The following is a 20,720-nucleotide window of genomic DNA, read 5'->3' on the forward strand; positions in this document are numbered from 1 at the left end:
AATCTATGTGTCTAGACAAGTCTCGCGTTTCCTGTATGTTTCTGGGACCCAAAGTCTGGACAACAGCTCTGCTGATACTGGGCTGCTGGCTGGTTGTACCTGTGAAACACGGCCTGTACGGGCTTTGGAGGAGCCTCACGGAGTGCCCAGGTGTCCACCAGAGGAGCAGAGGGGTTGAGTTTCTTTTGGGAAGTGGTGGATGGAGAAAGAGGCAGCAGCTGGTAGAAGCAGAAACATAACGCAAAGCAGATTAGAAGGAGCAGATGTGTTGCTGTGGCTTGGCAGTGCCCGTGCCTGCCCGCCTCGTGGCAGGGCTGGTGCCGCTGCCGCGCACCCCTGAGCGAGCGCCGCGCTGCCGGGGCACTGGCCCTCCTGGAACGAGCCCCTTGCACACCGCTCAGTTCCAGCTGTGTCATTTCTATAAGCCATTCGGTGCTCATTGGAGTAATGGCTTGAACTTGACTGCTTTATGTTCCAGGTACTACTTTGACCCTTGGGCTATAACATCAGCCCAGTGATTATTCAGTTTCTTTTATGAAGGGCCTTAGCAACAACAGGGAAGAGTGCAAGATATCCCTGTGCAGCCTGATGTTCAGAGTGCTCATCTGGGATGAGCATGCGAACATGCCAGCACAGGGCTTGGACATAGATCTTTTGCTGTCCCAGGGTAGCTGTGACTGGTTGGACAACACAGGATTTTCTGCAGTAGCAATTAATGCCATAACCTTTGGGCTTTTTTTTGTTTGTTTTAGTTTGTTTACACAGTTAGACCATTTATAGCTTGATCTCTTTTGTTTCATTAGCCCAAAGCATACATTAAATACTATAGGATGTATCATCATTTCTAAATGTGAAGTGTCTGAACAAATGAGTTTAAAACAACGTGTTGTACGGACTGTAGTTTGGGAAGTTTCATGGGGAAAATAGTTCTCGCAGAGAAAAGGTCTTAGGGATCAAAGCTTACTTCAGCACGAACTGTGGAAACCTGTGCAAAACTGGGTTGGGTAGAGTTTAGACCTGGTTAACCATCAGTCCCCTTCGAGCTAAAAGAGGAGTACATCCATGCTTTTGTTTACACATGCAGAGATAAATTTGCTTTCTTGACAATTATAACAGAGAAATAAGATTCACTTCTTATTGTCACATTCTTAGCACAAAAGCGGTAACCCAGGATGTGATTTCCTAACCATCAGAACTGTTGAAACCGTGCTTCAGTGGCATTGCTCTTAAGAGATCTTCTCTGAATCATTTTTATTCCAGGGTATCCCTTAGACCCTGCTGTCCATTTCAAGAACACCTCCTCAAATGCGGTGTTCACAGGTAACTCGCTGTTCCTTGTTTGACGATTCCCCCCTAGAAGAAGTAAATCTCTTTTGGGGCAGGATGGAAGCAGCTGTTTTCTGAAGTCATAGAATCACAGAATGGTTTGGGATGAAGAGTCATTTAAAGATCATCTATTCTGGTCCCTCGGCCATGGTCAGCGACATCCTTCACGTGATCAGGTTGCTCAAAGCCCCGTCCAACCTGACCTTGAACACTTCCAGTGATGGGGCATGCACAACTTCTCTGGGCAGCTTGTTCCAGTGTCTCGCCACCCTCATCGTCACTGTGCTTGGTCTATTCAGGAGCTGCAGAATTACTCTGATAATTCATGATACTGAATACAGGATACTTTTCCATCAGTCACAACCGAAGGAGAGACGATGGCTGTCAGGGAATTTTGACTATGTGGTATGAAAGCCTTGCAGGTCAGTTGGAGAGTAATGTGTTGCGCGCTTCCCGTTTTGATGCACTAGTTGGGAAGAATGCAAAAGTTAAAGATCATTGGTAAAGTGTGGTTAGGTGGATCAATAAACCACAGGATGTTTCGGATTCTGGAGCAGTAAGAAACAGTGCACCTATACATGGGAGGCACTGGAAGCGTATGTACACAGCTGTCTCCTGAAGAGACCAGCACCTGGGGATGGTCCATCTGCCTGAACGTAGGTACAAAACTGAAAAGTAAGAAACAGTAGCAGAAGGCCTCAAACTGAATTGGCAAGGCCACAGAAAAGGTGGATGGGTAAAGAAAAAGAAATGGAACCCCAGCACATCCTTAAAATTACTTAAAGTGAAGTGAAATGTCTGTCTTTGCTGAGGATTTGCCCTTTACTTTATGGAACAACAGAAGTAAAAAAGGCTCTTAACCTAAAATACTACATTCTTGCCCTCTGCTCTGTTCCTATGTAGGTGTTAACCTAACTGTGTAGGTTCTAACTTTAAACAGATGTCTCTAGTGAAGGAAAGTGGTGATTCAGTTTTGCATTAGCCAGATTCATGTTCTGGCTGTAGATGGAGGAGCATACATTGCTTCCTGTGAAGATACCAGATATCTAATTTGTGACTCATTAAATTGAGTGGTGGCCAATACTCAGGTGCAATACCTGTAACTATTGTATTTCTTTAAAATTAGCGGCACTTTCAAGGATGAAAATTTCAAGGATGTTCTTTAGCTTTGTGAGGGGTGACTAGTTCTCAGGAGCATTCACACTTGCCAGCCTTTGCTAGTATTGCAGATGCTTAGGGTAACAGGTAACAGTTCAAAGGAGAGGCTTCAGAATTTAGTTACTTTTGCTGTAATTTTAAAGATAAGATAATTTTAGAGTAAAACAGAAGCTGCGTCTGCATTCATCTAGGATTCAGAATGACATTGATGCAGTCACAAAAAGGCCAGAAGCTGTTGGAGTGTTGCCTGTGATATGGCTGATGCATAGCAGCTGAACTGGCAAGGCTTCATGAGGAATTTTATCTCTAAGAGCTCTTTAGTGAAACCAAAACTTACCAGAACAAAAATCTAAAGTGCTTTTAAGCAGAGTCCTGGTTAAACTGCTTAGTAGTTTGTGAATTGAGGTGATTGTACTAATTGGATGTTAGACAGAGGGCTGATTGAGTTCACATCTCGTGGTTGGAAATCACAAGGAGTGAAAGCTTAATTCACCATGCTGTTATCATACCACCTTCTGTTTCAGAAGCCACTGGCCTTTGTTCCCATTAGACTCAAATTCATGTCTTAACATATAGTGCCTCAAATAGCCTGGGACCTGGCTGTTTCTTTCAAGACAGATGAAGGCATCTGGACCTCAGTACTCCTGAGCTTGGTGTAAGAGCAGTAACTGTCATGCGTGTTCTCTGAACAAGTGTCTCGTACTGGCCGTGGACCGGGGAGGACGTAGAGAGTGTTCCCTGATCACTTCTGATAGAGCATTCTGGTCACTCGGATCATAGGATGTATCATTCATACCCCCTCCTGAAGCAGGAGGTTCTCCAGGGGTCTGCCCGTCAAGGTTTCTCTCGGTCCATGTGCTTCTTACGCCCACTGCGCTGCCGTCGTAAGCAGCAGCATCCATTCTGGTTGAGGCACACCTGCACCCCTGCCCTTCTCCCTTTAGAACAGGGTGGCCCTGTATCTCTCTCGTACTGTTTTCCTTTGGCTCCTCTACAGTAGGCAGATGTAGGTAATTGTATTCTTTTCTTTCCAGGAGTTCAGCACACAGGCTTACTTGCATACGAGGCTGAAAACTAGCTTTATACTCCAGAACCAAAGCACCAGTTGGCTGTTGATCTCCAAGTCTCAAAACCAGCCCACGGCGTTGTTTTTCTGCACAGCTGCAAAATCACTCTCTTATTCTGCTGCCTGGGCAGAGGTCCTCTGAACAAGGGGTTCCTTTCAGTGGGGATATCAGCTGAAGAAAACACAATACTTGATAGAATTGTCTGCTCACAGTGATCAGAGCAGTAGCCGGTCTGCAGCTGCATCTGGGACATCACTAGGAGCTACACTCCTCTAGGAAATACCATAGGATTATACTGACCTGAACTATAAAAATCCCAGTTTATCGGTACCAGTGGGCAAGAGACCATTTCCGAATGGTCTGTTGGAGCCATCAACTAGCCTCACAACTGAGGCGCTTAGGCTGCACTGTCTGCATGGACACGGGCTCCCAAAACCTGAGGCACCTTTGCCTCCTCCCGAGGACTGGTTCAGAGAGCATTCGCCATCCATGCCTCTGCTTGTTTGTAATCAGGTTCCCGATGGCTTAAAAACTCGTGCAGGCTCTTGCAGATGCTGTTAAACATCTTGATCTGCTCAGCAGCCCTACACATGGTGGCACCTGCAGGATGGGTGGGATGAAATAATAAAGAACAGTGGCTTCGGGGGTATTGCCTTTCTTCATTGGTCCTGATCATGAGGAAAGAGAAACCTGCTGTAAAAGATGAGCTTATTGTTGAGTTTTCACTTTATTTGTCAAATGAATTTTCCGTGAACTGAAAAGAGATAAGAAGTTTGATAATAGGTTTGTTTTGTTGGTTTTTTTTTTAAATTTGGTCCATCTTTTCCTTGCTGCTTAGCTCTTCCAGCCAAGGAAATCCACAGTAATTTTCTGTAATGCTTTTCTTACCACCTTACTTTGTTGACTATTTTGTTTATTGGATTTACTATTTAAAATTTGTTTCCTTATGGCTTTCTCTTTAATTTCCTCTTCTTTAGCAGGGCTGCATGAAGGTAAGCTAAGTCCCAAAGCTATTCTATCCTAAGTTCTGGTATTTTATATATATAAAACTTCAGGGCTGATGGCAATGATACCTGGGATTATTTATGGGTTTTCATAAAAAAGAAAGAGGAAAATACAGAATTACATGGCTTCTCTTTTCCTTCCCCTTTTCCCAACCCCCTCCCCACAGAGGAGTTTAATTTTAAATGATAAATGTGGAAATTAGAGACCGTCGAGAAAATCCAATTTGGTGAGGAGTTTTAAAAATCCCATAATAAACGCAGAGTGAAATGTATGATTTAATGCGGGGCGCCAATGGCTGCTATTATGTGCTATTAGCAAATCGGGGTTGAGAGTGAATCTTTATCACTTGGTGAGTGCGGGCTAGGCCTGCCTTTGCTTCTGCTATTGATTTGTAGCCGCTTGTCATAATGACATCGGGAAGCAATGAATGGAAGATGTGCTTTTGATAGGATTGAAGGGGTGCAAAGGGGGGAGAAAAAATTCAGCAAGTTTTCTATCTCTTCTGCCTGATTAGATTTTTTTCTTCTTTTAAGAGCTTTCACATTCCAATAAAAATGCTAAATCAGCTCTGAAGCAGAATTGTTAGGGAGTAAATAGCTAGTCACATTTAAAGGAGGAAAAGATCTGACTTTACAGCTCTGACTTTACAGCAGTGGATGAATCTAAAGAATATTTCTGGCTCCACAAAAATTATAGTAGTGGGTGGTGTGAGGGTGGTTGAGAGCTGGCAAGAGCACCGGCACTGATAGCCCTGCAGACAGCCAGACCCAGATAGCTGGTGTGTGCTGCTGTGTGTGCATGATGTGGCTCATCAGAATGCATGGGAATTAAATCTCCGAAGTGTCTTTATTTAAGAAGAAGAGTGTATGTTTCTTGATCTCTGAACCAAAAGTGCCTGAAATGAAGAACCCAGACTTTGCCTTATAGCAGCCAATAATAAAGGTCTCCTTTGCCATCTCGGAAAGGAAGATTTTTGTCACTTTAATTATAGGCATTTCTCATCAGAAACCTAAACCAGAGTTTGATGGAAGGAAGTATAATTGCTGCCCTGTTTGGAGAATGCCTTGTGCCTGTACTGGAGGGTTTTCTGGAAGACAGGCTCTTGGGAAACAAGAACAAGCTTACTGCCCAGCCATGCATCTGGTGCACATGGCGAATGAGACAAAATCCATGTGTGCTCAGGGGCCTGTCCGAGTACGAGTCTATTTGTGGTCGTCCCCATGAATCTGCTTTTCTGATCAGGGGATCCATGCCATTTTAATTTCCTGCCTCTCAGTCGTTCTACTCTCCCTGGGAAGGGGGGACCTCTGTGCATCCCGACGAGCAGAGCTCCACTTTTGAGTTCCTTCTTATGAAAGTCTGTACATGTCTTCTCTCAGTACTAGTAGCAGTAGTCCAGTCAGCTATGCTGAAGAGCTCTAGGCTGAGTAAGGGTTGTGTCTCTGATATTCAGGTCCTCCCTTTTGACCTAACCAACCTCAGCTACTCTTATTTATGGGAACCTTCACGGTACAGCCGAATGAACCTGGTTTCCAGGGCTCACTGTCAAGAGTATGAAATGGCAGATTAGAAATCAATGCAGAGAGTCCAAGTGCCTACTTCATCATTCAGGAGAAAGAAATACAGTATTTCTGGTCTGAGCCTTGCACTCATTAAAATCACATCCTTTAAAAAACCCTTTAAATTAAAACAATGATCAGTGGAGATGGGGAGAATTTCATGCAGAGGGAATCTTCCAAAGGCCGACAGGCTTAAGGCAGTGTGCAGATTTAACGCGGTGTTTACCATACCACCCACTGGTTTTACTGGGCACTCCAGGTGCGTGCAGTGCTTGCGTTCAGAAGAGTCTGTAATCTGGTGAGACCATAACACAGCAATCACGGGCAGCTGCAAATATCTGGGCCAGGGAATGGCCAGACAGGGCTGGTGTTGGGGGGTGCGGGGGGCTGTGGGAGCTGGCCAGCACCCGCGGGGACACCCTGGCCCGCAGCGGTGACCCTGGGGCGAGAGGCGGGGGGCCGGGGGTGCGGAGCACGGAGCACGGCCGCGGGCGAGACCAGGGCAGCCGTGTCTGCTGGCCAGCGGGCTGGGACGGTCCCGAGCCGGGAGCCCCAAGCCGGGAGCCCAGAGCCCCGAGCTGGGAGCCCCAAGCCGGGAGCCCCAAGCCAGGAGCCCTGAGCCCCGAGCCGGGAGCCCCAAGCCCGAAGCCCCGAGCCCCAAGCCGGGAGCCCCGAGCTGGGAGCCCCAAGCCCGAAGCCCCGAGCCGGGAGCCCCAAGCCCGAAGCCCTGAGCCCGAAGCCCCGAGCCCCGAGCCTGGAGCCCTGAGCCGGGAGCCCCGAGCTGGGAGCCCCGAGCCAGGAGCCCCAAGCCCGAAGCCCCGAGCCCTGAGCCGGGAGCCCCGAGCCGGGAGCCCGAAGCCCCGAGCCCCGAGCCGGGAGCCCCGAGCTGGGAGCCCCAAGCCGGGAGCCCCAAGCCCGAAGCCCCGAGCCCCGAGCCGGGAGCCCCAAGCCCGGAGCCCCGAGCCGGGAGCCCAGAGCCCCAAGCCCGGAGCCCCGAGCCCCAAGCCAGGAGCCCCAAGCCCGGAGCCCCGAGCCGGGAGCCCCGAGCCCCGGGACAGGCGCAGCCGCGCTCGCGGCCCGTCCCCTCCTCGCCGGCCGGCTGCGGGCGGGCAGCGAGCGCGGAGCCCACCGCCGAGCACGGCTCCGGCTGCGCTGCCCGGGCGAGCTGCCCTCAGCGTCTCTGCGGAACGGGGCCCGCCAGCTCCCGGCAGCAGCCGCAGCCCTTGGGCCGTGCGAGCGCCCGCGGGGACCCCGGGGCGCCGGGCACGGGCCGTGCTGGCTGCCGCCGGCTCCCGGGCCCCTCACCCCGGGAGATGGAGCCAGCGGAGCCCCAGCGCGGGCTTCGGAGAGGAGCCCGAATCCCTCGTGCCGCCCGGGGACGCCGGCCGGGTCGCGGGGCTTAGAGGGGCGGCCTGAGAAACGGGCTGGGCGACGACGGCAAAGGCTAGGGGTGTGGAGATCGCTCCAAGCACAGCTGAGATCAGAGACCATGAGGTAATGCTGCTGCAGGAAGAATGCCCTTTGGAGACAGTGCGGAGAGAGTAGAAAGAATCCAGCAATTACATGGATTTGGGAAAATTGTGCAGCTCTTTGAGTATGACATCTAACTTAAAATCTAGGTGGCAAGAGGAGCAATGGAAGAGATAGCAAGAAAAGATTAATTACATTGATAATCTATGTTTTGAGTTGGTGATTGGGTTTTCACTTGCAGAGAATTGCACTTAAAGAATGGCGCCTACAGAGATGTTTATATCCTTGGTGTTTTATAATGATTTAGCAAGGTCAGAGCAGGATATGATTATGACATTTCTGATGTCTGACTTAGGAAAAAGGTATGGGGTGGTTCATCTGTTTTCGCTTGTAAGTGGTTGGCTTGTTATTTATGCTTCTTATTTTCCATACAGCAGAAACTTACTAGCCAGTGTTTTGAAATTATTAATAATTATGTTTTATATTTTTCCTAGCAGATTTGTGTGTTTACTTATTTAAAATGGCTATTCTTTCTGATAGGATACTTCAATGCCTTCGTGAACTAAGGCGCTGAAAGCAATTTGTGTCCTAAGTAAAGGTGGTCTTACTCCACTTGAAGGTAAAGTATCCCTGATAATAGGATTCACCATTTTCCATTGACTTTGACGAGATCAATGCCAGAAGCTGTTCATCTTTTGGACGTGTCTCTCAGCCATCAATTTCACCCCTGTGCAGCACAAGCCTGAGACTGTCAGCAGGTGTCTGAAACCTGGCGTACCTTCTCGCCACACCTGCAAGCTTTGATGAAGGTTTCACTACAAAAACCGCTTGTAGCAAATTTTTCTTGGCTTACTTGTTTCTGTTCTGGAAATGCTCCCTCCATTTCCAGTGTAGACCTGTTAGCTCTTTCACCCAGATATGACCGACAGGATTTGGTCCTCAAACCCTCAGATTCCAGTTCAGATTGCTTTTATTTTTATCTGAACAAAAGTTGATTTTTCTTGTGTGTGTAGGCCAGCTGTTGGACAGGAACACGGCGTGTCCGTCTGTGCTGCAGAGCAGTGTGTTTCAGAGCGGCCGTGCTCTCGGTGCAGGACACTGGGATGGCTCTGACGGCGGGAGGAGGGAATGCCAGCGCTGGAGGCAGAGGCCGTGGTCGGCATAACCCGGCACCTTGAGCGGGCCTGGGTGAACGGGGCTGGCATCCTTCACCCAGCCAGAGCTCCTGCAAGGCAGCTCTGCTAGGAGCGACCTTGTGTAACCTGCTTGGCTTTAACCGGGGTAGCTGGTGCCCATCTCTGCAGAAGGGGCCTGGACTCGGTGCTCCTCCTCAGGGTGAGCTGTGAAACGGGCAGAAACACAGGGAGCATTGAGAGGAAGGAGGGAGAGCTGTGCACGAAGGGGGCTGGTGCTCCTCCTGCCTCGAAAGCAGCGTGTTGGTAGGGGCGTTGCACAGCTTCTCTCACGCTGGAAGTATGCTTCAGCTCAGCTGTAGAGTGTGTAGAGTTTAAGAAGGTGGCCTTTTAGCTAAGCCATTAACCATCTCCATTACTGGGTTTCCATCATGATTGTTCCCAGCAAGACAGACCCACAGGTGTCTGGTCCTGACCTGCAACTTCACCTGGGGCTTGTAGTTTCATAGAATCACAGGATCATTTAGGTTGGAAAATACCTTTAAGATCATCTGGTCCAACTGTTAACCTCACACTGCCAAGTCCACCACTAAACCATGTCCCTAAGTGCCATGCCTACACATCCTTTAAATACCTCCAGGGATGGTGACTCTACCACTTCCCTGGGCAGCCTGAGTTTGGAGGAATTTGTCTCACTTAAAACGTTCACCACCCTCATCACAGATCTCTTCTCTCTGTATTTACCAGATTTTCCCCTGCAGAAGGTGGAAGGAGACACGGAGCACTTAAACCTATGCTTGTTGCAACAGAAATAAAGGTAAGAGGATTCTATCAAGAATCTACCTGCTTAGACATGCTTATGGCACACTGCTTGCCAAACTATCCCTTCCTCTGCACTGCTGCAAGCTTAGATTTTCACTTCACACAAATGTACTGTGCACCTGATCCTTCTCTCTTGTCCAGAGCTAATGAGATGAAGCTGAACCTGTTGCTGAGTGCAAGCCTGGTGGAATGGATTTTAGGACAAAATAAGTGCTGTTTTAAATATATAGTTTTTAATTTGGAGTTGAGCTTTGATACTCTTGTAGAAAGTCTGTCTCTGGCCTGTGACTGGATTGTCGTGAGTTGGGGTGGAGGAATGTGTTGTTCCACGGTGGAGTGGAGAAGGAAACTATGCCCTACTGGGTTGTGGGATTTTTAAATTTTGTTGATGTTCCTGAAGGCTGGGCATATTACAGTAAGTAGTGGCTGAAGAATTAATGGGCAGAGCTCAGAGGAAGCAGTTGAAAATGCATGATGAATGAGGCTGGTGCAAAGACCCTTGATTCACCTTTACATTGTGCGGCGTAACAGGAAATATGCTAAAAGATATTAAAGTTGCACAATTAACTGTGCAAATATAAAGAAATGCCTAAATATGAGAAGTTCCCACTCAGTCAGAATCTCCTCACATGCTTACTTCTTCCACTGCCCTATCTAGCAGCAGTCTCGCTCCCAGTAAAGCTTCTCATCGACTCGGGAGTTTGGGGAGCAGGACCGCACTCCCTCCTTGCCGGCTCTGGCTCAGCACCATCCCACTGTGGGCAGAACATGCCCTCAGACACCCAGCCCGGGCTTGCTCCTTGCCAGCCATCCAGCACGGGTGGGAACAAGGCCCAGGGCTCGAGGATGTAACTGGGACTTACGGGAAGGGATGGCGGTGTATGCAAACAGCCTGTCTTCATTTCTGGGCCCTGAGCGTTCATCTGCCCTGCTTTTACATTAATCTTGTTGGTATTTCCGTGGTTGACTGTTTGTATTGGTGGATGTTCAGAAAAGAATCTGCTTCCTCAGTTCTACCCTGAAAAAGAAGAGAGCAGCCACCAGAAGAGGGAATGTGCACAGGACTGTGCAGCAACAGAGAGACCATCCAGGAGATGCTGCTGGAACCACGTTTCATTCCCTCGGTGTTCTAAATGTTGTATTGCACCTCAGCCACTCTTTTGCAGTGTTCCAGCTGCCCGTGGAGGCTTTGTACTACATTCAGTAGGCAAGTTCTTCATATCCAGGTGGGAAATTAAATACATTCTTCTTCCATTTAGAAGAGGAAATGTACATGTTTGTTTAAAAGCAGCCTCTTCCCCGTTTACACATGTTGAAATTGCAGTTTATTCACCTGCCCTGGCGGAATCCTAATATGTTGTACCTGAAGGTAAATCCCTTCTCCACCCTGCTACTTTTCAAGATCTGTCTAGTCACTCTAATAATAAAGCTATTATGAAAAAGAAAGGAGCACAAAGAGTGACAAGGAACACATAGATATTTTATAAAATTAAGAACTGAAAATGAAAACATTTGTTTTAGATGTTTATGGTTTGCCCACTGAAGGTGCTAACTGTAGGCATAGTAGAGATACTGGGCGGAAATGAGAGTTGTTTGCTTAACTATGTGATACGGGAAGAAAATATTTTATTGGAAGTTGTTAAAACCAAGCCAGACATGGTTGTGCTACAGTCTCATGACTGCTTTCTCCATTCTCAGATATAAACCTGTGCTCAACGTCACAAGCTGCTATCCTCTGGAGAGAGCTACATACTGCCACAGAAATTCAGTGCAAACTCTTGATGTGTCTTATTCTGCTTTTTTGCTGCAGACAAAATAGAGGGGATTACCGTCTGACCTATTGTTGTTCAAGAGCGTCTGTTGACTATGAATCACAAAGGGTTGGACTCTTTAGGAATCCATCTTACCTCTCAAGAGCTAGTCGTTTCAGCATGCTTGTACAAACAGAACAGATTATTTCTACAGGCGTGAATGAAACTGTGGGAGCCCTTTGCTAGATGGCAAATGCTATTTTGGTCCAGTCTTTCGTGGTGTTTGATAATAAGATAGCAACTTGATTCTCTGCATTTATTTATGAAAGTAAATGGAGGCTAGGAATCAACTTTGGAAAGCTTTTGGTGCTAATGCAATATTGTTTCTAGAATGGTTCCTCATGTGATATCTCTAAAAAGACGAATCAGCAAAAGTACAAAAGGCAGCATGCCAAACTGTTTTCTGTCTTGTCCTGTTGGCTCTTAGGTGCAAATTTTATGATAGCAGTAGAGGAGGCTGATACGACAACAGCTTTCAAACATGAAGAAGCTGCTGCCAAAGGGAAGGGAATAATCTGTTTTCTGTGTTTAAGAATTAATGGCTTAAATAGCAACTAAGTTAGATGAGCAGCCCTGACCCTGAAGTCCATGGACCCTTGGGGTTCTTTTGAAAGCTCTCCGTTCCATCTGTCTGTAATGTTAGCAGACATGTGCATTCTCTAGTTAAGCATAACTGTTCATATTGTGAACCATTTCATATGTAGATTTTCGTTGTCATCTTCTGGAACAAGGTTGAGTATATACTGACAAGTTCCCGAGCAACCTGGTCGAATTAGACCTGTTTTGAGCAGGGGATCAGCCTACATGACCTCTGGAGGTGTCTTCCACTCTAAATCATTCCGTGATTCTGTATTACCTGTCTTCTGGGAGCTCAGAGACATCTTTTCGCAAGGTGGCAGGGAGAGGCCAACTTTGGGCCTTCTTTGTCCCTGCTCATTGCAGATCATAGATGACCTTTAAAGGTCCCTTCCAACTCAAACCACTCTATGATTCTATCATTTATATGTTTTGTCCCAAGGATACTGGGATTATGTGGCCCATGGCATGACTTTGAGCAACCTGGTGCAAGTTGCACTAACTTCTAATGAATACTTAGGTCTGTGTGAGCTGAGAGATATTAATTGTGCTAAGCCCTTTCCTTTATTCTGTGACAAGGGCAAAGTAGCACAAGTCTAGCTAGCTTGACCTTTTAGATAGGACTACCTGTAAAATAAACCAAGACTCAAGACAAAAGACACTAGTGAAACCTAGGCATCTTTAAGTTTGAAGAGTTTTTTGGGGTAGTAAAGGGCATTTGGGGAGTTTGATTATTTCTGTAATAGGCATTGATGTAATTACAGTTCCAAGGAAGAGCTTTAAACGTAAATGTTGCAGGGAGAAATTGGCACATGGAATTTATTTTCTGGCAGCTAGGTGAGGAGGAGAAAGAAGAATAGTTATCACACTGTCATCTTTAGTCCTTGACGGGACCCTGCATTACCTGTCGTGTTACTGTTCCTCACTGGTCTCACTGTAGCCAAAAGGAGAGGAAGATGCACTGTCAATACATGGGGACAGCTGAAGCTTTAGACATTTCCTCTCGTCTTACATTTGCTGTACCCATCATGTTCCTCTGCTTTGTATTTCATGAATCTAGCATAAACCTGGACATAGAAACCTCTAAAACCACAGTGGAAAGGTGAAACAGTGCAATGCCAAACCATAGCATAATTTTGGTAAGACTTTCACAAGAGACTGAAGCTGTGCATTACCTGAACTATTTTTATCCCTCTGTCCCTCTTTTATATGCTTTTCTTTGGTTTAAAAGGGAGGAGGAGAGAGTGGACTTTAACAGTAGCTTCTAAAATTGTCTCTTTTCTTTCAGTAAGTACAGGTGATATATCTTCTAGAGCACCTAAAAGCACACTGATCATTTTCAATTTGGGAGCTTTTATATAATAACACTGTGTTTGTTATAGAAGACAAGTTCAGGGATGTTTATTGAGCTACTGTCTGTTAGAAAAGGGTCTCCATTATGTTGGGGGTCCAAAGCTCTGTCCCCCTGCACATGAACCCTTCTACTCCCCAGCACCAGCTAGGGCTCTGGTTCCAAACATGACCATCTGACGCTCCGCTTAGAGTTTCTTAAACTCCTCAGCAAAGATGAGAACTCTCAGACAATAGGAATATAGGAAGATGATGGATTGGGATAAATTAGGAATTGACTTAATCATGATCATCTTAACAAGATGCAGAAAAATTCCACTGGAGGCAGTTACAAGGCAGCCTGTCCACTGCCAAATGTTCTTTCTAATTCTTTCCTTAAAAAAAAAACAAAACAAAACAAAACACCTCTCTTACATCATAAAGCACAAGTGCCTTTGGAGCAATGCCATCCAAGGATTAATTAGGTGTTATGGAAAGTATTGTCTTGTAGTTGTGCATTTTTCAGGGTAGTTCATTTCTGTCCTTGAAATGTAAGCATTTAAATATTCATGGGCTTTGCTGTAGACCCCTTCTCCAGAAAGTAAAGGCGCGGTGTGACATTTGAGGAAGGGTGCAGGATGCTCGGTATTCACTGCTTTGGGATGGAGGGACAGCAAGGTGGTCTCTAAACTATTTCCAGTGCTCAAGCACTGTGGTGTTAAAGCTAACGGGCAGCATGACAGCCATACATCACGTTAGCAAGCAGAGTGCTCACTCCCACGTGCTCTGCTGGGAGGCAATGGTTCTGTGGGACACGTGCCAGCGCTCCGCGAGCATCCTGTGGCCATATATCTGGCCGGGCAGGCAGGAGGAGTGTGTTAAGCAGTAGCCTCACTCGCAGGCTTCCGGGATGACAAATATTCCTTAAAGGAGTCCATTAAAGTAAAATAAACCCATCTTAATGTACATAGGGAACATATATAACAAAATATATGAAGCACGTGTATATTTGCTGTATTTAAAATCTGTATTTGTGAGAACGGCATAGGATCTACTCTGTATGAGGTACATTCAGAGCTGCTCAGTGGGAGACAGTGTGTCTTGAGACAATTTGTTGTCTGCTGAAATATGTTCATATTCTGAGTTAGGTATATAAGATACAGGAGAACAAAGTACTTGTTTTCATGGAGATGTGATCCAGCTGGTCTGTTGAGCCTTTGGAGCACGCCCTTTATGGTGCTCGAGAGTAGATAGCCTTTCTAATCATGAAGACATGTGAGAAGATTTTAGATTTTGGAGGCTGACTGTCCTCTTACTGTATTCCCCGGGCAGTTTCGCCCCACATCTCCACAGCCTTTGGAGCAGCTGGTCTCTAACTGAGTCTACACAGCTCATTCTCCATTCCTGAAGTCCTGGCTCCAGACCGTGGATGACAAACAGGCTTTGCATATATATGTGGGTAGGAAAGATGTACTTGGGAAATTTGCAATGACTTAGATGTAACCTTCTGAATACCTGTGAGGGAATGCCGTGTTCACTCAGTGCTGATCGAAATAGTCTGTGCTCAGCATGGTGCTGTGTTCATATGGCAGTTGTCATTACCTTACTGCCAGGGTTTCCTGGACTGAGTGATGCAGATTACCTGTCTTGCTAATGCTCAACCTCATATGGAGATCTGCAAAATGCTTACTGGAGTAGCCATAAGCACGCCTTTAACTATCACCTCTTTATGATTCGACCTGTACATCTGATGCTTGCTTGAGCACACAGCTATTTAATCCATACTTAGCGGGAATTCCTCACCCTTCATCCTGCAGGTCATAATTCTAGCAAGTGGGAATATGCTAATGAACTGTACATATAATTCTGATTCTGCAGCTTTCTCTCTGACCGTTCATGCAGCTGCCCTGACTTGTCCGTCTCTCCCTAGTGCCTTTAGGAGGCAGACGAATGTACATGGCACCTCACAGTCTTGGCTCTGGGTAGCATTTCCACGGAGGCATGTCCATCCCTGTGACAGACACTTAGTGTGTCTTGCAAGTATCACAGCAAATGGGAAGGGGTCTTGAAAAGGCAGGTCCTGCAGCGATGAGCTGTGCACACCTTATTCCCAGTGCAGGAGCCCCTCCAGTTGGGATGCAGCCTGTCCTGAAATGTTGAAAGCAAAGCTTGTCTCTGTGTTTGTGAAGAGGCAATCTCCTCCTGAAGGAGATGTGCTTGATGGGACTGCCTCTGCACAAGCAGAAATCTTCAGAAGCAGAAATCTTCCAGCCTGTTTGCTGGAGCAGGGCAGCGTGTTCTCTGCCTGTTAGCAAGGTTGTAACACTTTGTTTATTGAGATAGTGTTGCATAATTGTAAGGACCTTCTCAAACACTTAGGAAGGGGATTCAGAGTCCAAAGTGTTACCATCAGACCTGTAAGGTAAAGGGGTAAACACAGTGAGAATGTTCTCCATGTTCTGAAAAAGAAGGTAAGGTCGATGCTTTGGGGGCCAGGGAACCGATAACTTTGCAGCAGTTAAGCCAGGTGCCAGTGAAGCTTCAAGCAAGGATGTGACTGGGAGAAGAGACTACAAAAGAAGTACTAGTAATCTGCACCTCATGCTGGTCTGAAAGTAGGATGGTGTTTTTCCACCCACACCTAGGGAGCAGGGAAAGCTGCAGCCACGTCCAGCATGACATAGCTATGGCAGACAAGTGGAATTAAGGAATGAGATTGGCTACAGGTGTGTCAGCATCAGAAACTGGTGTCAATGCTGAAGTGTGACAGTGGTAGACCAGGAAGGGAGAACAGGAGCTTCAGGTTCAGCAGTGCTTATTTTTCAAGCAAGAACACAAAACTCACCAAAATGCCTGGGTGGAAGGAAGAGAGTCAGTAATGGAGAAGGGTATGGGGGGTTGTGAGTGCGGAAGGGAGCCTGGAGACAGGGAATAATGACCGAGGGAGCAAAGGACCAAAGAGGGAATACAGGCTTGAAAAGTGTGTCAAATCCTGGGTCAGAGAGTAATGTCATGAACTGATGTGTCCTCGGGATGGCCCCGTGGGGTCCAGCTAGAAGGAGATGAGGACAGTACTGAATTTTGTAACAAAATAGATGAGGACAGGTCAAGAACAGACCTTTGTATCCTGCAAACAGCTTGTCTGTGAAATGGAGACAAGACCTTTGCTACAAGTAACCCGAAGTACATTGCAGCGTGTTCCAAGACTTTAGGATTGCAGGGAAGGAGACTGGTAGGATAATACTTGATACAGTCACGGGGGTAAAGAAATCGATTTGGGGGTGAAAAATGTCATGGTGTGCTGGTATGGAGAGAGATGAGACCTGGACTGCAAGAAGGGAGAATGTAGTATGGAGAAAAGAACGGTGAAGTTCAACTGATCTTGTCTCAGTTTGGGCAGCATGCTTAAGGACTCTTTCAGTGCTCAGTCGCTGGAGAAGCTGGTGCAGATAGCAGTGGCTCCACCGTCACAGGAAGAGCCATATCTGACTGGTTATAATGCTCTCTGGGAGATATCACACTTTCCTGTGGAAAACCATGAAGATAACGGGCTCTGGGCTCTTGCGGGAGGGACCATTCAAACAGCTCATCTAGAACTAACGGGCTTCAGGCCTTTGATTGGGCTGTACTTTTCTATAGACCTTCAGTGTCAGCCTGAAAGTCTGGTGACATCTGAACTACTCCATAATAATTTCTACACAGGACAACAAAGGTTGCTATTTAAACCAACATTTAATCTCATATACCCTCCCTGGCAAATAAGCTTGAATAATTACTGCATTTTAACAGTAAAAAAGTATCGGTCTTAATTAGATTGCAGAGGATTAAAATCTACCACCTTTCCTAAGTGCAGAAAGAACAGCTGGCAAAATGAGGTTTCTCTCTACATCCTAAATGGAATCTGTCTTCACCAGCCCCACTTAGGTCTTAGCCTGCTTATTTCTGTGTTAATTAAAGATGGCCCTTCACAGGGACTTAATTGAGGAGAGGAAGGAGGGAGCAGCTATGCTCCCTCTCCTGTCTCTGTGCAGATCCTCCCTTCCTTGTCTCAGCAGACAACACTTCAGCTTGCTGCCTTGGGAGGATGATAATCACGGCAGTGACTGTCTGAGAAATGGGATTTGTGATGACTGGGATTTTTCAGGTGGGTCCAAGTCCTGCTGGCTTGCAAAGAGAGTGAATTCAAAAGGGTCGTGAATGCCTAGACCACTTGGGAGCTTCAGCCATCCCACCAGACTTGAAATTGTGGGGACAGCTGTAGGGATCAGCTTTGACATGACCAAAGGTGTCAGCTCATCCTACATTAGAAATAATTTCTGGGCCTTGGGTTGAATTTAGAAAAATAAAAAATAATCTGGAGAGTCTTTCATCTCCGCTAGTAATAAAACAGCAATGACCCCCAAAATTACTGTGACAGATATCTGTATTTTGTTGAAAAATTAGCCCTGTCCTTTTTGCATAGGAAAAAATGCACACTTTTATTGTCAATCACAGTTTCCCCCCAGTGCCTGCAAACAAAAAAGGTATTCTTGTCCTCGTGGGCTACAATCTGTTCCTCTTGTACAGCCTCTGAAAATCTTAGTTGTCCTTTGTAAATGCGCTATGTCTGTAATGGAAAGAGCTGCTTTTCTCCCAGCTTGAGTCAGGCTGGAGCCCTTGAGTCAATCCAGAGGATTGTTCAGAAGAAGGAAGCTGGTGCCTGGGGTATCTACACCTTTTATTTTGAGGAGGGAAGGGAAAGAGCTTTACAGAGGGAGGAATTTCTGTCTGAATCACAAACTATAATTTTGTTCGAAATGGAAGAGTAGATGCAGTGAAAAACTGAAGAGGGAAGTGCCTTGAACTCTTTGAAAATTCCTGAACTTCCTATTAATAGATCTCTGTTTAAAATAATGTGAAAAATTAAATCTCTCTAAGGCATTGAATCATGTGCGTTCCCACGAGTGCTCAGCATGTGTCTGCACTCCACATATCTCATCAGATATTGTCCCTCCCATATTGGCTCCAGGCTTACATTGCAGCGGGAACCTTGGTGGGTCCTGCAGCATCTCAGCTTTGGAGATTCATAGCTGGCTTGGAGATTTTATAAAACATTTGTGTTCTCCATACTTTATTAGTCACTGACAGACTCATTGTTTATAACATACTTCTCAGCAAGCTGTTTGCGACTCATCGCCCTGCTTGCTTTATAGTCTATAAATATTTAATTCTTTAATAAACTGCTTATATGTAATATCAAATGACTGATGTACTTCTTTCCCCTCTTCAGCACTGCTACTATTTGCAAAACAATTCTTTTGGTTTTTTGAATAGCAATATGTTCTATAAATGCTTGAATTTCCTTTTTCTAAATAGCAATTTCTTCAGGGTATTTGGTAAATTGACAAGCAGAGCAATGGTTCCTGCAGTGTTATAAGAGCTGCCCCTTCCTAAAGCCTCCATGGGGAGATTCACTCCCAAATGGTCACAGACTTATAATCAGAAAATGTTTGGGACACTGGGGGTAATATTTCACACTTGAGCATGTCAAAAAGCGCCGGTAGCCTGTACAGGCCAGAACACCTTTGCAGAAGCCGTGTGAGAGCACGTTCAGTGTTGCAGAGCAGGGTACCCAGCCTTTCGGTATGGGCATCACTGCCTCTCGCTGCATGCTGCATCGCCACCTCCCCTGCTCCATCCGTGGACCTGCTGCATACATATACGGCACCCTCCGTGCTCATTTTCCCAGCTGCAGTCTCCTTTCTGCTCCTCTTCAGGAGCCCTTGTAAAAAGAGTGGCACAGACAAGGCTTTTGGTCCTAAGGTGCTCAACTCCACCTTCCCTGGGGGCTTCTCTTACCCAGGAGCAGGCAGCAGGCTGCCTAGCCGCTGGCAGCTCCCAGCCTCTCCTTCCTCTGGCCCTCCTGCCGCGCTGGATGTGCTGCCTGGGATGGGATTAGGAACCCTGAGGGCTACAGGAGGTGTCAGCCCGCTGAGGCCACTGCTAGAGCCAGTGATCTGGTTTGTAGCCGGCTCCACATTTTGGGCAGAAAACACTCCCAGGCTTTGGCCACAAGCTCCGGTCGGGGTGGATGGGCTTGGCTGCAGTGAGACCCCAGGGCAGAGGGGAAGCTGCCCTGCCGTGCCCTGCGGCCAGGATGGTCCCTCGGTGCAGGCACGGGATGAGGACTGTGGGGCTGCACTGCCACCTCTGTGCCCCATAGCCTGTCTTTCGGTCCATATCTTACCCTCCACATTAGGGCAGATTTGTGTTTAGGGTTAGGCTCCTGCCCCTTCCCTAATGCGTAAGGCTCATGGCATGCAAAGGTGCTGTTCAGGATTGAGGTCCCTGCTGCCGTGCCAGGACAAAACCGGGTTGGGGGAAGCATTCAATACCTGGAACGATGACAAGGGCATGGCATGTGTATGGCCCTTCTGTGAAGTCACTTTGTGTTTGTTTCAGTCCATATTCCCAGGCTCCATTTGGTGTTCGACAGACAGCCTCTGCATTAAGCTGCTTTAAGGCCGGAGACCACAAAGACAGGGCAGGGTCAGGCAGGACCTTCTGGGTTCCTGTTCTGCAAGGTCCAGATTAGCTGTGCCACTGCTCCGGGGCCAAGAAGCAATCGTCTAGGGCAGACAGGGTGGAGGTGATCGGCTCAGATCACTCCAGCTCATCGTGGCTGCTTGGTTCGTTACGGTAGATCAGCTTTGGGCTGCTCGCTTTGGGTCTGGGTTGATTTTAGCACACAGGTTCCTTTTCATCAGGATGGCAATCTGTCTTATCCATGCCTTTGAGAGGGCTGTGTGGTCATGGACAGGATATTCACATCTAACTTCTGAATTAGGCTGACGATTGGGTTATCCCTTGTGTCCTGAATTTTTGCATGCTCTTTGAAACTGTGAGCAGAGCGAGTCTGGATTTAGGATTGTTGCCCAGAGGCGGCACTGGTATCCTATATGTGATCAGAACTGACAATCTGTTGCCTTCGACTCAGTCTCCTGGGTGCCTCTGCAGAAGGGTGCGTGCATGTGCATGACAGGGACACATCTGTAGAGATGCAGGAAGGAACTGGAGACAGATGACAGCTAGATGGGCCTCTGGTTTGGAGTCTTTAGGCAGCACTGGGCAGCAGCTTCCCTCTTTGCCTCAGGTCACTGCATCCTCTGCACATTGGTTCTTAAGTAGGTACAGGCTAGAGGATAATCCTCTTGTTTAGGGCTCTCAGTGCTCCCTGTGTGATGGTGCCTGCCTAAGGAGGCCTGGCTACTGTCTGCTTAGAGATCCACAGCCTCCTTTGGGCAGGTTCTCATGCCACCTCCATGTCTGTGACCAAGGGCATACCTTTAGAGGCAGCTGAGCCACCCCACTCTGACGGATGAGGATCTGCTCAGGAGCATTTCTAGAGTCACAGGTAAAGTCTGTACATGCCCACAGCATGGGAGGAGAGGAGAGTTCCTCTCACAGCAGCTCCCATCTGCAATA

The 20,720-nt window shown here is 47.1% G+C and overlaps 1 protein-coding gene across 1 annotated transcript in view; it reads left to right on the top strand.

Moving 5' to 3' along the window:
* The window catches only part of PMFBP1 (polyamine modulated factor 1 binding protein 1), a 139,207-nt gene that overhangs the window by 55,593 nt on the left and 62,894 nt on the right, over positions 1 to 20,720 (top strand). The window contains exon 4 of the mRNA XM_042797362.1: positions 9,466 to 9,535. The gene's annotated coding sequence lies outside the window, so the exon portion shown is untranslated. The remainder of the gene's footprint in view (positions 1 to 9,465; positions 9,536 to 20,720) is intronic.

The sequence above is a fragment of the Tyto alba genome, unplaced genomic scaffold (assembly GCF_018691265.1).
Source record: "Tyto alba isolate M040663 unplaced genomic scaffold, T.alba_DEE_v4.0 Super-Scaffold_26, whole genome shotgun sequence".
NCBI classification, from domain to species: Eukaryota; Metazoa; Chordata; class Aves; order Strigiformes; family Tytonidae; genus Tyto; species Tyto alba.